The sequence below is a fragment of the Benincasa hispida genome, chromosome 11, assembly GCF_009727055.1.
Source record: "Benincasa hispida cultivar B227 chromosome 11, ASM972705v1, whole genome shotgun sequence".
NCBI lineage: Eukaryota > Viridiplantae > Streptophyta > Magnoliopsida > Cucurbitales > Cucurbitaceae > Benincasa > Benincasa hispida.
The window spans coordinates 47,664,104-47,675,905 of NC_052359.1; the positions used below are offsets into that span (position 1 = coordinate 47,664,104).

The 11,802-nt window shown below is 33.7% G+C and overlaps 1 pseudogene; it reads left to right on the forward strand.

The window, feature by feature from the left end:
* Positions 1-7,722: 7,722 nt before the first annotated feature.
* Positions 7,723-11,241, forward strand: LOC120090722 (annotated as a pseudogene).
* The last annotated feature ends 561 nt before the right edge of the window (positions 11,242-11,802 follow it).

An 11,802-nucleotide genomic window follows, 5' to 3' on the forward strand; every position in this document is an offset into this window, starting at 1 on the left:
TTTGCATGTTTATTTCCTTTTAATTAAAAGCAATTAGAGTGTAATTAGATCCTTATTCCACTGCGTATGTCTCGTGTTCCATCATATGGTATCAATGCTTTAATTACGCTCAATTGCTTTTGGTGGGTATTTTTTCCTTTCTATTCAAATGTTGAATGAAATGTGCACTAAAGTGGAATTATTATGATTTTGGCATTTTTTTCTTTAAATTTCTTGTGGAAATTTGTAATTGCTCACATGTTTATGAGCACTAATGTGTGAAAAAGGATCTGTAAATTTGTTAGAGCCATTAGAGTTGAAATTATGTTGTAATTACTCGATTCTAGGAGATTGGACAACTTCAATTTTTGAGAAAAAAATTGATTCCACACCCGTTTCAACCGCCAGACCTGACGACCCGCCTACTAGCCTGAGATCTGACCTGGTCAGGAGTAACCCCGTGCGTGCCAGCTGTCGACGAAGCGCTCCAGCTTGTTCCGCGACCCGACCCAGTTTCTCCTCCTGCACCGTTCCGATCTGGTTGGAAGCTGCCTCGCGCGTTCGCCCACCTCCACGACCCGCGTGCCCGTGCGTTTTCTGTCGACCCACACCGCGCTTCCGTTGACCACCCCAGCGCGCGTTGACCAGCTGGTCCAGATGGTCTGGACCGATTCGTTTGACCGGTTCAACTTGGTTTTTGGTGTTTTTATGCCAGTTCGAATTGTTTCTGAGCGGTTCCAGATGGTTCAAAGTGTTTGAAGCTGGTTCCGGGAAGCTGGTTGTTAATTTATGTAATAAATTAGTTATTTGTTTGTTTTTAATGCCAAAATTGGTCCACTTTAGTGTTGTTTACCTATTATGCATGTGATGTATAATGTTATTTGATTATGTGTGCATATATTATGCCATATAGTTTTAAAACCCCACCATAGGAAAAGCATGTGACATGCATTTGTTATATGTTATAAGTGTTATCAAATATATACTATGCATGCTTAGTTTTAATATAAGTGTTATATTAATGCATGTTTGTTTGAAAGAAGCATGTTATAGATGAATACTCTAGGGTTATAATTGTTATAATTTATTTTATAATTGTTATAAAATAACCTAGACCTCTAAAATCTATAATACATATAAGATGCATGCTCACTTAGGCTTAACCATCGAGCAATCCCATTTTTGATAGAAAATAGGTCAATATCTTGTAAAATCGAAGTTATAAGAAAACTCACCAGGCAAGATCTTGGCAAAAAGTCAGATAAGATGACTAAGGTTGAAGGTTTTTAAGTTGACGGTTCACGGAACACCTACTACCTGGAGATCGAGCCAGCGTTTGAGTTAGGTTAAGCCGGTTTTTATGAGCATGCGTGAGCGGTGTGAGGTAATAAAATTTTTTTATCACCTAGACATCGTAGGTTAAAAATCAAGTATAATAGTTATACTCGAATAAATCACCTAGACTTAGGATATGTTTAAGTTAGCCTAAATGTATCGCTAAGTATTTTATACCCTAACCGTCTAAAACACTTCAGCTGGAGAGAAGTAATGTACTTTTAGCTCTAGCGTCCCTAAGAGTTAACACCATGAGATTCATGCTTAGCTTTGGGCCGCCCTGGGAGTGGACTTCATTTGGAGAGTGTTTGCATGAGTCAATACTAAGGTGAATAGGGGAAGTTGTTCATAGTAACAGGGAGAAGGAAGTGTGTCAACACATCCTATGGTCTTTTGCATTCAGTCGCATCGTGAGATTCCTATAATGCACCTGCATGTCTACCTGGAGCAACCTTATCAATCAGAGGCTGTATTATAGGATTCGGAACTCCGCGAACTCTAGAAATTGATATGGTCTCTCAGGACCGTTTTCATTCTTGTCTTTTCAACTTCGGGAGCATAATGATTCCGATCTTTGAGATCTGAAAATGGAGGGTCACACTTACAAGAATTACTAAGTGTTAGTAAATTCTTGACCAAAGTAGCGATAACTAAGCTACTATAGGAATAAGAGTTATTCTGGTGATAGTATCTAGTCAAGATAGTCTTGGTTCAATGGAGAAATAGTCGATCACCCCTCGGTGAAGGTTATTCTAAACCGTTGAAATATCGTTGCAAATATAAATAATGATGGGTACATTAGTTTTTGCTAAACTTGAATGGATTTAAAAGATTAATGTTTTTTTACTAAAAAGGATATGTTTTTCTTTTCAGCATAACTAGCTCTTTAGTTCAACTATTAGCTTCTGAAAAACTTAATGGTGATAACTACTCAACATGGAAAATAAATCTGAATACAATACTAGTAATAGATGACCTGAGATTTGTCTTAACTGAGGAATGTCCTCAGGCCCCTGCCTCGAAAGAAGCACAAGGTAAATATGATTTACTAGTTGCTAAAACATGTTTAGTGGAGTATGATACCTCAACTTGGATAATGGATTCCGGAGCCACTAACCATATTTGCTTCTCTTTTCAGGAAACTAGTTCTTGGAAACAGCTTGAAGAAAGCGAGATCACCCTCAAGGTTAGAACAGGAGAGGTTGTCTCGGCCGAAGCAGTGGGAGACTGGAAGTTGTTTTTCAATGATAGATATAACATACTTAAAAATGTTTTGTGTGCTTTTAAAATGAGACGAAATTTAATATCTATCACATGTATATTGGAACAAATGTATAAAATATCTTTTGAAGTTAATGAAGCGTTCATTTTCAGAAAAGGTATTCAAATTTGTTCTACTATACTTGAAAACAACTTATATAAGTTAAGATCAACTAAAGCAAAATTTTTCTTAAATACTGAGATGTTTAGAACAACCGAAACTTAGAATAAAAGACAACAAGTTTCTTCTAATGCCTATCTATGGCACTTAAGACTTGGCCACATAAATCTCAAAAGGATTGAGAGATTGGTTAAGAATGGACTCCTAAGTCAGTTAGAAGACAATTCTCATGTGAGTCTTGTTTTGAAGGGAAAATGACAAAGAGATCTTTTACTGGAAAAGGTCTCAGAGCCACAATACCCTTAGAGCTCGTACATTCGGACCTCTGCGGACCGATGAATGTCAATCTCGAGGTGGGTATAAATATTTCATCAGTTTTATTGATGATTATTCAAGGTATGGTCATATTTACCTAATGCATCACAAGTCTGATTCTTTTGAAAAGTTCAAAGAATATAAGGCTGAGATTGAGAACCAGTTAGGTAAAATAATTAAGACACTACGATCAGATCGAGGTGGGGAGTACATGGACTTAAGATTCTAGGACTATATGATAGAACATGGAATCAAGTCACAACTCTCTGTACCTAATATGCCTCAACAGAACGGTGTATCTGAAAGAAGAAACAGAACCTTGTTGGACATGGTTCGCTCAATGATGAGCTTTGCTAAGTTACCTGATTCCTTTTGGGGACATGCATTACAAACTGCTGGAAACAAAACCTTGTTGGACATGGTTCGCTCAATGATGAGCTTTGCTAAGTTACCAGATTCTGTTTGGGGACATGCATTACAAACTACTGTCTATATTTTGAATAACGTTCCCTCTAAAAGTGTTTAAGAAACACCTTATGAGTTATGGAAAGGGCGTAAAGGCAGTTTATGTCACTTTAGGATTTGGGGATGCCTAGCACATGTGTTGGTGCAAAATCATAAAAAATTGGAATGTCGTTCAAAACTATGCCTATTTTTAGGTTATCTAAAAGAAACAAAAGGTGGTCTATTTTACGATCCTCAAGAGAATAAGGTATTTATATCAACAAATGTTACGTTCTTAGAGGAAGACCACATAAGAAGTCATCAACCTCGCAATAGACTAGTATTGAATGAAATTTCTAAAAATTCTAGAACTAGTTCATCTACTAAAGTAGTAGATAAAACTAGTATATCTGGTCGGTCACATCCTTCTCAAGAGTTGAGAATGCCTCAACGTAGTGGGAGGGTTGTTCATTAGCCTGTCCGTTACTTGGGTTTAACAGAAATACAAGTCGTCATACCTGATGACGACATAGAGGATCCATCGACCTATAAACAGACGATGAAAGATGTGGACCGTGATCAATGGGTCAAAGACATGGACCTCAAAATGGAGTCTATATACTTCAATTCTGTCTGGGAAATTGTAGATCAACCAAATGATGTAAAACCAATTGGTTGTAAGTGGATCTACAAGAGAAAAGAAGACTAAGCCGGTAAAGTACAGACTTTTAAGGCTCGACTTGTGGCAAAGGGTTATACACAGAGAGAGTGAGTGGACTATGAAGAAATTTTCTCTCCCGTTGTCATGCTTAAGTCGATTAGAATACTCTTATCCATTGCCACCTTTTATGAATATGAAATTTGGCAGATGAATGTCAAGACAGCCTTTCTAAACGGTGATCTTAAAGAGAGTATCTATATGGCTCAACCAGAGGGGTTTCTTGCACAGGGTCAAGAACAAAAGGTTTGTAAGCTTCAAAAATCCACTTATGGGTTGAAACAAGCTTCTAGTCTTGGAATATAAGATTTGATACTGCGATCAAATCTTATAGCTTTGAACATAATGTTGATGAGCCTTGTGTTTATAAGAAGATCGTCAATTCTACTATAGCGTTCTTAGTTTTATATGTTGACGATATTCTACTTATTGGGAATGAAGTAGGTTACCTAACTAACATCAAGAAATGGCTAGCAACGCAGTTCCAAATGAAAGATGTAGGAAATGCACAGTATGTTCTCAGGATTCAGATTATTCGAAATCGTAAGAACAGAACACTAGCCATGTCTCAAGCAACTTATATAGACAAAATGTTGTCTTGGTATAAGATGCAGAATTCCAAAAGAGGTCTATTACCTTACAGATATGGAATTCATTTGTCAAAGGACTAATGTCCTAAGACACCTCAAGAGGTTGAGGGTATGAGACGCATTCCCTATGCTTCCGCATAGGGTGCCTGATGTATGCAATGTTATATACTAGACCTGGCATATGCTACACAGGAGGGATATTCAGTAGGTATCAGTCCAATCCTGGATATGATCATTGAACTGCCATTAAGAATATTCTCAAGTATCTTAGGAGAACGAGGAACTACATGCTCATGTATGGTACTAAGGATTTGATCCTTACTGAATACACTGCAAAACATTGTTGATCCTTTTACAAAGGCCCTCACGGCTAAAGTGTTTGAAGGTCACCTATAGAGTCTAGGTCTACGAAGTTTGTAAACTAGGACAAGTGGGAGAACTTTTCGGTATATGCCCTAGTTTATTGTATTCATAAGTTTATTATACTCATATGTTTCTCACTTAAATTCAACTTTATGATACTCCACTAGGAGTTTTAGTCCAAGTAGGAGGTTGTTGGATTTTATGTCCTAAAACTCGTAGTTTGTAAATTGATAAACATATTCTGTTTTGTTTTTCGATAAAATTGTTATTGAAATTGTAATCTTGAATCAAATAAATTAAGGTCCTGAGGCTATTTATTATAGACTTGAACTTTATGTGATGACATAAAACATGGATCAAGTTCGAGTATATAGCCTAAAATGGTCTATAGTATAAAGATAAGGTTGGGCGCCTTATTCTAGGGACACTATGAATGTGGCCCACTTTGTAGTTAGTACAAATTATGTGATCTTGAATCGTTCATATAGAGATATGTGAGTAGGGGCATCCTATGCAATGAGTTTGTATAAGACTGGACCATGACTTAGGCACTTTTGCTTTATAACACCGTTTACTGTATAAAACTGACTAATTCAAATTTGATGACCTAGGTAACTCGATCTCAATCCTGAGCTAACTATGAACTCTTGTTTATTCGGGATTATCCTTAAATCAATTGTTCTTTAGAGGTTCAGTGGTACTGAAGGAACAAAAAGTGTTCTCAGGGATAAAACGGTATTTGACCCAGCCAAGACCACGAACAACCTGTGAAAGATTGACTTACTGATTATGGTTATAACAGATGGACAGAAATATATCTACAGTGACGGGAGTGCAACTACGGGACTTTAGTGGAATGACCCGTTAGTTAACAAATGTTGATTAATTAGGTTAAAGAGTTTTACCGGTTAAACTCGAATTGTTGGAGCCCATGATCTATAGGTCCATTAGGTCTCCCTGCTAGCTCATATGGATTAAACATAGAATAGTATCTTGGATTAATTCGAATTGTTCGAATTAGCAAAAGGGATTAAAACCGACAAGTATATGTGATATCGCTATCGATTTTTTTATGGCACTCTATATTCAAATGTGATTTGAATTTTGAAAATATGAATGCAGACTCATGTTCGGGAGGTCAAAATTAGTCAAGAGGGTCAAAACTCTAAAAAGTCAAAGGGTTGCCTTTTTTTAGGAAAGTCAAAGTTTGACTTTGACCAAATGGAAAAAGACTATTTTGCCCTTGACTAGAGTTAGTGGAATTATCCAACATTTTTGTTGGATAATCCAACTAACTTAAGTGGACTATGTGTAAACATTATAGAATGACACATAGCCCACTTTGGTTTAGTGCTTTGTGAGATGTTGATTTTTGGTGAGTTTTTACATGCATTACATTCATGTAATTGTTTTATAAAACAAAATTTTTTTCTTCTCTTTTTTTTTAAGCAAGCTGAATTTTTATAATTTTGGTTTCCAAAATTCTCACAAAAAATTCCCGTTTTCTCACATTAACTTTGAACCACCACTTCTTCCCCTTTTCATTCCTTCATTCATCGGGTTCCACAACTCGGTTCAGAGTCCAGAGAATAGCGGGTAAACTCTAGTGGTGGTCCGGAAGAGTTCGGGTCGAGATTCAGCGAGAAAAAACGTTTTTCGGGAGCTACAAAGGTAGTATTCTATCTCTTTTAGTTTACTGTTTTTTTATACTTTTGCATGCTTATTTCCTTTTAATTAAAAGCAATTAGAGTATAATTAGATCCTTATTCCGTTGCATATGTCTCGTGTTCCATCATGTAGCTGTGAAGCATGATTGTCTAGACAATCACTTAACAAGCGATAAGTAAACAATTTACCCCATAATCGTATAGTCCGGAACTAAGCGATGAAGCTTGCTGAGCTACATGATCGTCTAGTGTGCATGCATCAACTTGCTTTCGAGTATCCTATACGCAACGATCATCTACCCCATCGTTTACATGACTCGACCAACACTTGGTTGTCTTCATCCTTAAAGAACAGCAACCCTTGCCTTGAAACTTCTTCACCAACGACTCATAGACTCAAACAACTTTGAAATTACAGACTTGATAGCAGTTAATATAACCAAAAACACAGGGGTCCTTACAATTAAATTCAAAATGTAAGAGAATTTAAACAACTAGAGGATTCATCCCAGAAACTCCATTAATCCCACATCCACAACGCTTAAACAAAGAGTAGACATGCTTTTACCCACAGAGAAAGTAAATGGCATTCTATGCATCAATGAATTTGGAATATTAGAATCTGTCTTTGATACCAATTGAAGGAACTCTTATACAAGAATACCTCTGAGCAGAAGCGAGATCGTTCCAAACTCATTGTGATAGAATTAACGCATTTACAATCTAACAGAATAGATATGCAATATTCAACAAATTATCGGCATGCTTTGGAAACTAAACAATAAGAGAACGAATACATACCAGTCGAAGAACTCTTCTTCACCAAAACTCGTTCTCCTCAAAGGAATGCTCCTCTCGCTCTCGCTGGGAAAGTCCAACCAAATCATCCATCAAAACCTAGCAACAAGGAGGACACCACCACTTAGAACTCTTGGTATTCTCGGTATGAAAATCCAAGAGGTGTGGACTCTGTTGGATTTGGTAGAAGGAAGGAGGAAGAGAAGATCATATACCATGACCAAGAAAGTGGGAGAAGGTTGATGTCTATTATATAGACGATGCTTAATCGTTTAGGAAATGGTACACGACCGTTTAGCAAATAGGTCACGATCATATAGATGATCATTTAGTAAATGCTCGGGCGCGCGATCGTTTAGGAAAAAGCTAGACGATTGTTTCGCAAATCCTATGCGATCGTTTAGTAACCTACGCTCGTGTATATGGTCGTGTAGAAACATTGAGCTATCGTGTAGGCTATCGATTTACTATGCGATAGACAATATACACTTTACGTGAGCGAATGATCAATCTCTTTGCATAATGAAAACGATTTTCATTTTATTCTTCATTTATGAAAATTGCAAACAACCTCCCACTATCACATGGTTATGGAGAAAATGCTGGCACAATTATCCTATAATTGTCCAATTAAAAATTAATAAATATAATCATATTATATTCATTAACCTACGATTTAATATCACATCATATGCAATACATTAACCATAGTCTTTTTCTCCTCCACTAGATATAAATCATATTTATATCAATTTCTTCTAAATAATATATCTCATACATAATGTCAATCATATCATATATAATTAATCAGTTCAATCATATCATATATAAAAGGGGACCTTATGGACCTATGGCTCGAAGCTCCAACGGTACGTGAATAGCTGACTAAACTCTTTAGGCACGAGATCCACCATCCATTAACTGACCCAACCTAAGAAAAATAGAAAAAAATCAACCTAACCTAAAAACAAAATTAATCCAACCTAGTTTGGGTTGGGTAGTTTAGGTTGTTCAGGTTGTCAGGTCATTTGAACCAATCAAGTCGTTTGAAATTAAAACAAACAAGCCTTGGTTGTAATCATGGTTTAAAAAGAGGTTTTAATCTTATGAACATTTAGATAGAAATATCGATAAAATGGTTAATTGATGGATATTTTGGAAAATTTATAAAAACCAAAAAAAATTAAAAATAGATTTAAATTAGTAAATAAACTTTTTATGATTTTCAAACAAGTTAACATGTCTGTTACATTTCGATGCTTATTACTTTTTTTTAATGTTTCGTGGAGTTTTTTTTTTTTTTTTCTAAAATATAATAGAAATATCAATTCCTCTCATGTCAATATCGAACTCATGGAAACAAAGAAATATCGAATGTCAATGGAAATTTAATACTATGATTATATTTAGGAGTAGATTGAGTAGACTCACTTCGGTCATTTTTCTTCTATTTACTTATTTAGAGTAACATAATTTGTTAATTTAATTGAAACTAAATAATGAGGGAGGTAAACTAAATTAAAGAAAAGTATATTTTTTGTTCTAAATTTTGGATTTAGTCTCTGTTTAGTCCCTAAATTTTAAGATGCTACACATTTAGTTTAAGTTTTGAGTTCCAATTTTATCTTTTAAGTTTCAAATTTTTACTTTTTACAATTTTTTACCATTTTCCAAAATTGTCTTTGCCCTTAATTTTCATAGCGCCTATTTTGCACTCAAAATCACACCCTTGTGTTTGTTGGTACCTTTTTGCCTTTCTGTTTCTCTCTATTTAATTTTATATTTCCTTTTTTTTATTGGACATTCCAACCATTTCTATTTTGAATAATCAAATATAATATTATTGCATCATTTTACAAGTTACAACTACATATTGTACGTATACAATTCATTGGGGAAAGAAGAAAAAATTAATTTACCAGTTTAATTTTTGTATTTATGAAAATTCAGTTTTTTAATCTAACATGCATTTTCTATTCAGAAAATTTTCCCACAAATTTAGAGAGAGAAAGAGGGCGAAAACCCTCAGCTTACCAAAGAAAAATTGTTACTCGGATTCCCATAAGGATTTTCAAATAAAATGTGGTCGAAAATATATTTTTTTAAGAATTTTTATTAAAATCCACATAGTAAATCTTTTTTTTTTCTTTTCAATAAAATAATGCGCTTTGAATTTGCCGGAAAATTAAAGAGATAGACTCCTATTCCTATTCCTATTGGAAATTATAATGCAAAATTAACATAAATAAATAAATAAATAAAATTTTATTTCCATTAGGAAGGGGAAAAAAAGAAAAGGCTTCACTCAATAATTATAAATAACTAATGCATTTGGCTCATTCCAAACAAAATTCCAACTCTTTTCTCTTCTCCTCTTTGAGTTTGCTTAATAATTAATTAATTAATTAACCAAATATGGTTAACCAACGTTGCTCGGAATATCGTCGGCATTATCCATAAACTAACCTCCTCATTTTTCTTTCATTCTTATTTCGTCTTCTTCTATTGATTTATAATCTTAATTTATTAATTACCAACGATAACCTACAATTATCTTAATTAATTTGCTTTCTAATTCAATTATTTAAACAGGTAATGTCATCTCCTTCGGCCTTTTCTTCTCTCCAGTGTATGTTCTCTTCACCTCTATTTTCATCCTCCATGCAACACTTATTTTAGTTACTAATTAATGGATTATTTAATGTTAATATTGCAGAACAACATTTTATAAAATAATAAAGAATAAGTCTGTGTAAGAGTTCAAGTCAGATCCTTACATTGGAACCGTTCTAAATTGCATGTTTTGGATAATCTATGGAATGCCTTTTGTTCACCCCGACAGTATGTTAGTCATCACCATTAATGGAGTTGGTCTTTTTATTGAACTTGTTTATTTGACAATTTTTGTCGTCTTTGCTGATAATAAAAGACGGGTAAACTTTCTTTTTTTTTTTTTTTCAAATTTATTAATTCTTATTCAGAAAATTATATATATCTAATGGATTGTATTTAATTTGATATCATATGTAATTTCAGAAAAAAGTCGGTATTTGTTTGTTGATAGAAGTCATATTTGTGGGCATCATTGTTGCAATAACAATGTTAGCTTTGCATGGAACCAAAGATAGATGATTGATGGTTGGAATCATTTGTGACATTTTTAACATCATGATGTATATTTCTCCACTAACCATCATGGTAAGTCATTCATTTTATCATATAATAATATTAATATTATGTGTATGTTTATGCTTAGGATTGAAAATTAAGATTATTTAAATTAATTGTTGGTTTAATTAATTTGAACAGAAAAAAGTGATAACAACAAAGAGTGTAAAGTAATGCCTTTTCCTATTTCATTGACAAACTTTTTCAATGGTTACGTTTGAACAGCTTATGCCTTCATCAAATTTGACCTCTATATGTTGGTATGTAGTAATTTTTCACACAAATTAAATAGTTATAATATGATGTTAATTCTTAGAGTTATATTAAATAAGTGATCATTAATTAATTTTGCAGATAAGCAATGGTGTTGGAGCAATTTCAGATTTTCTCCAATTGATTTTGTATGGTTATTATTCAGTGATGGGTTCAAAAGAAGAAGATGAAATTATAGAGAAAGAACCTAAAAAGATTCAAACTCTTTAACTTGAATGGACCGTCCAATGTCTAAATATATATTATAAATGTGAATCTTAGTTTTAGAATTGGTGTCTAAAAAAAAATTATTTTGTTGAGTTCTTAGTCTTTAGGGGTCTCCTTTCCTACTCAAATTATTTCTGGTTTTTTTTTTACCAAATTATTATTTTTTTTGTTTGATACACTTGGAGATAATTTAAATTTATTAATTTTTTTTACAAATTTATTTCAGGTGTTGGGTTATCATCGTCCTTACTATGTTTGTTTATTATTTATTTTCGAATGATATATATTCCTTAATTAGCCCTTTTATCTTTTCAAAATTATATATAATGATAAGTAAATATAAATGTGTCATCTCATAGATAGAGTTAATTTAATTTTTAGCAAAAGTAATGAGAGAAATGTACTAAAGAATAGATTTTCACCAACTAAATTTATGAATTAGTCAACTATAATGGCCCGAGACTCAATGAACTACATGTCTAGTTATTTATTATTATTATTTTTTTACTATTATTATTTTGCTAATCGAGAAAACAATATTTTCTCTTGATTCAATAATATCCA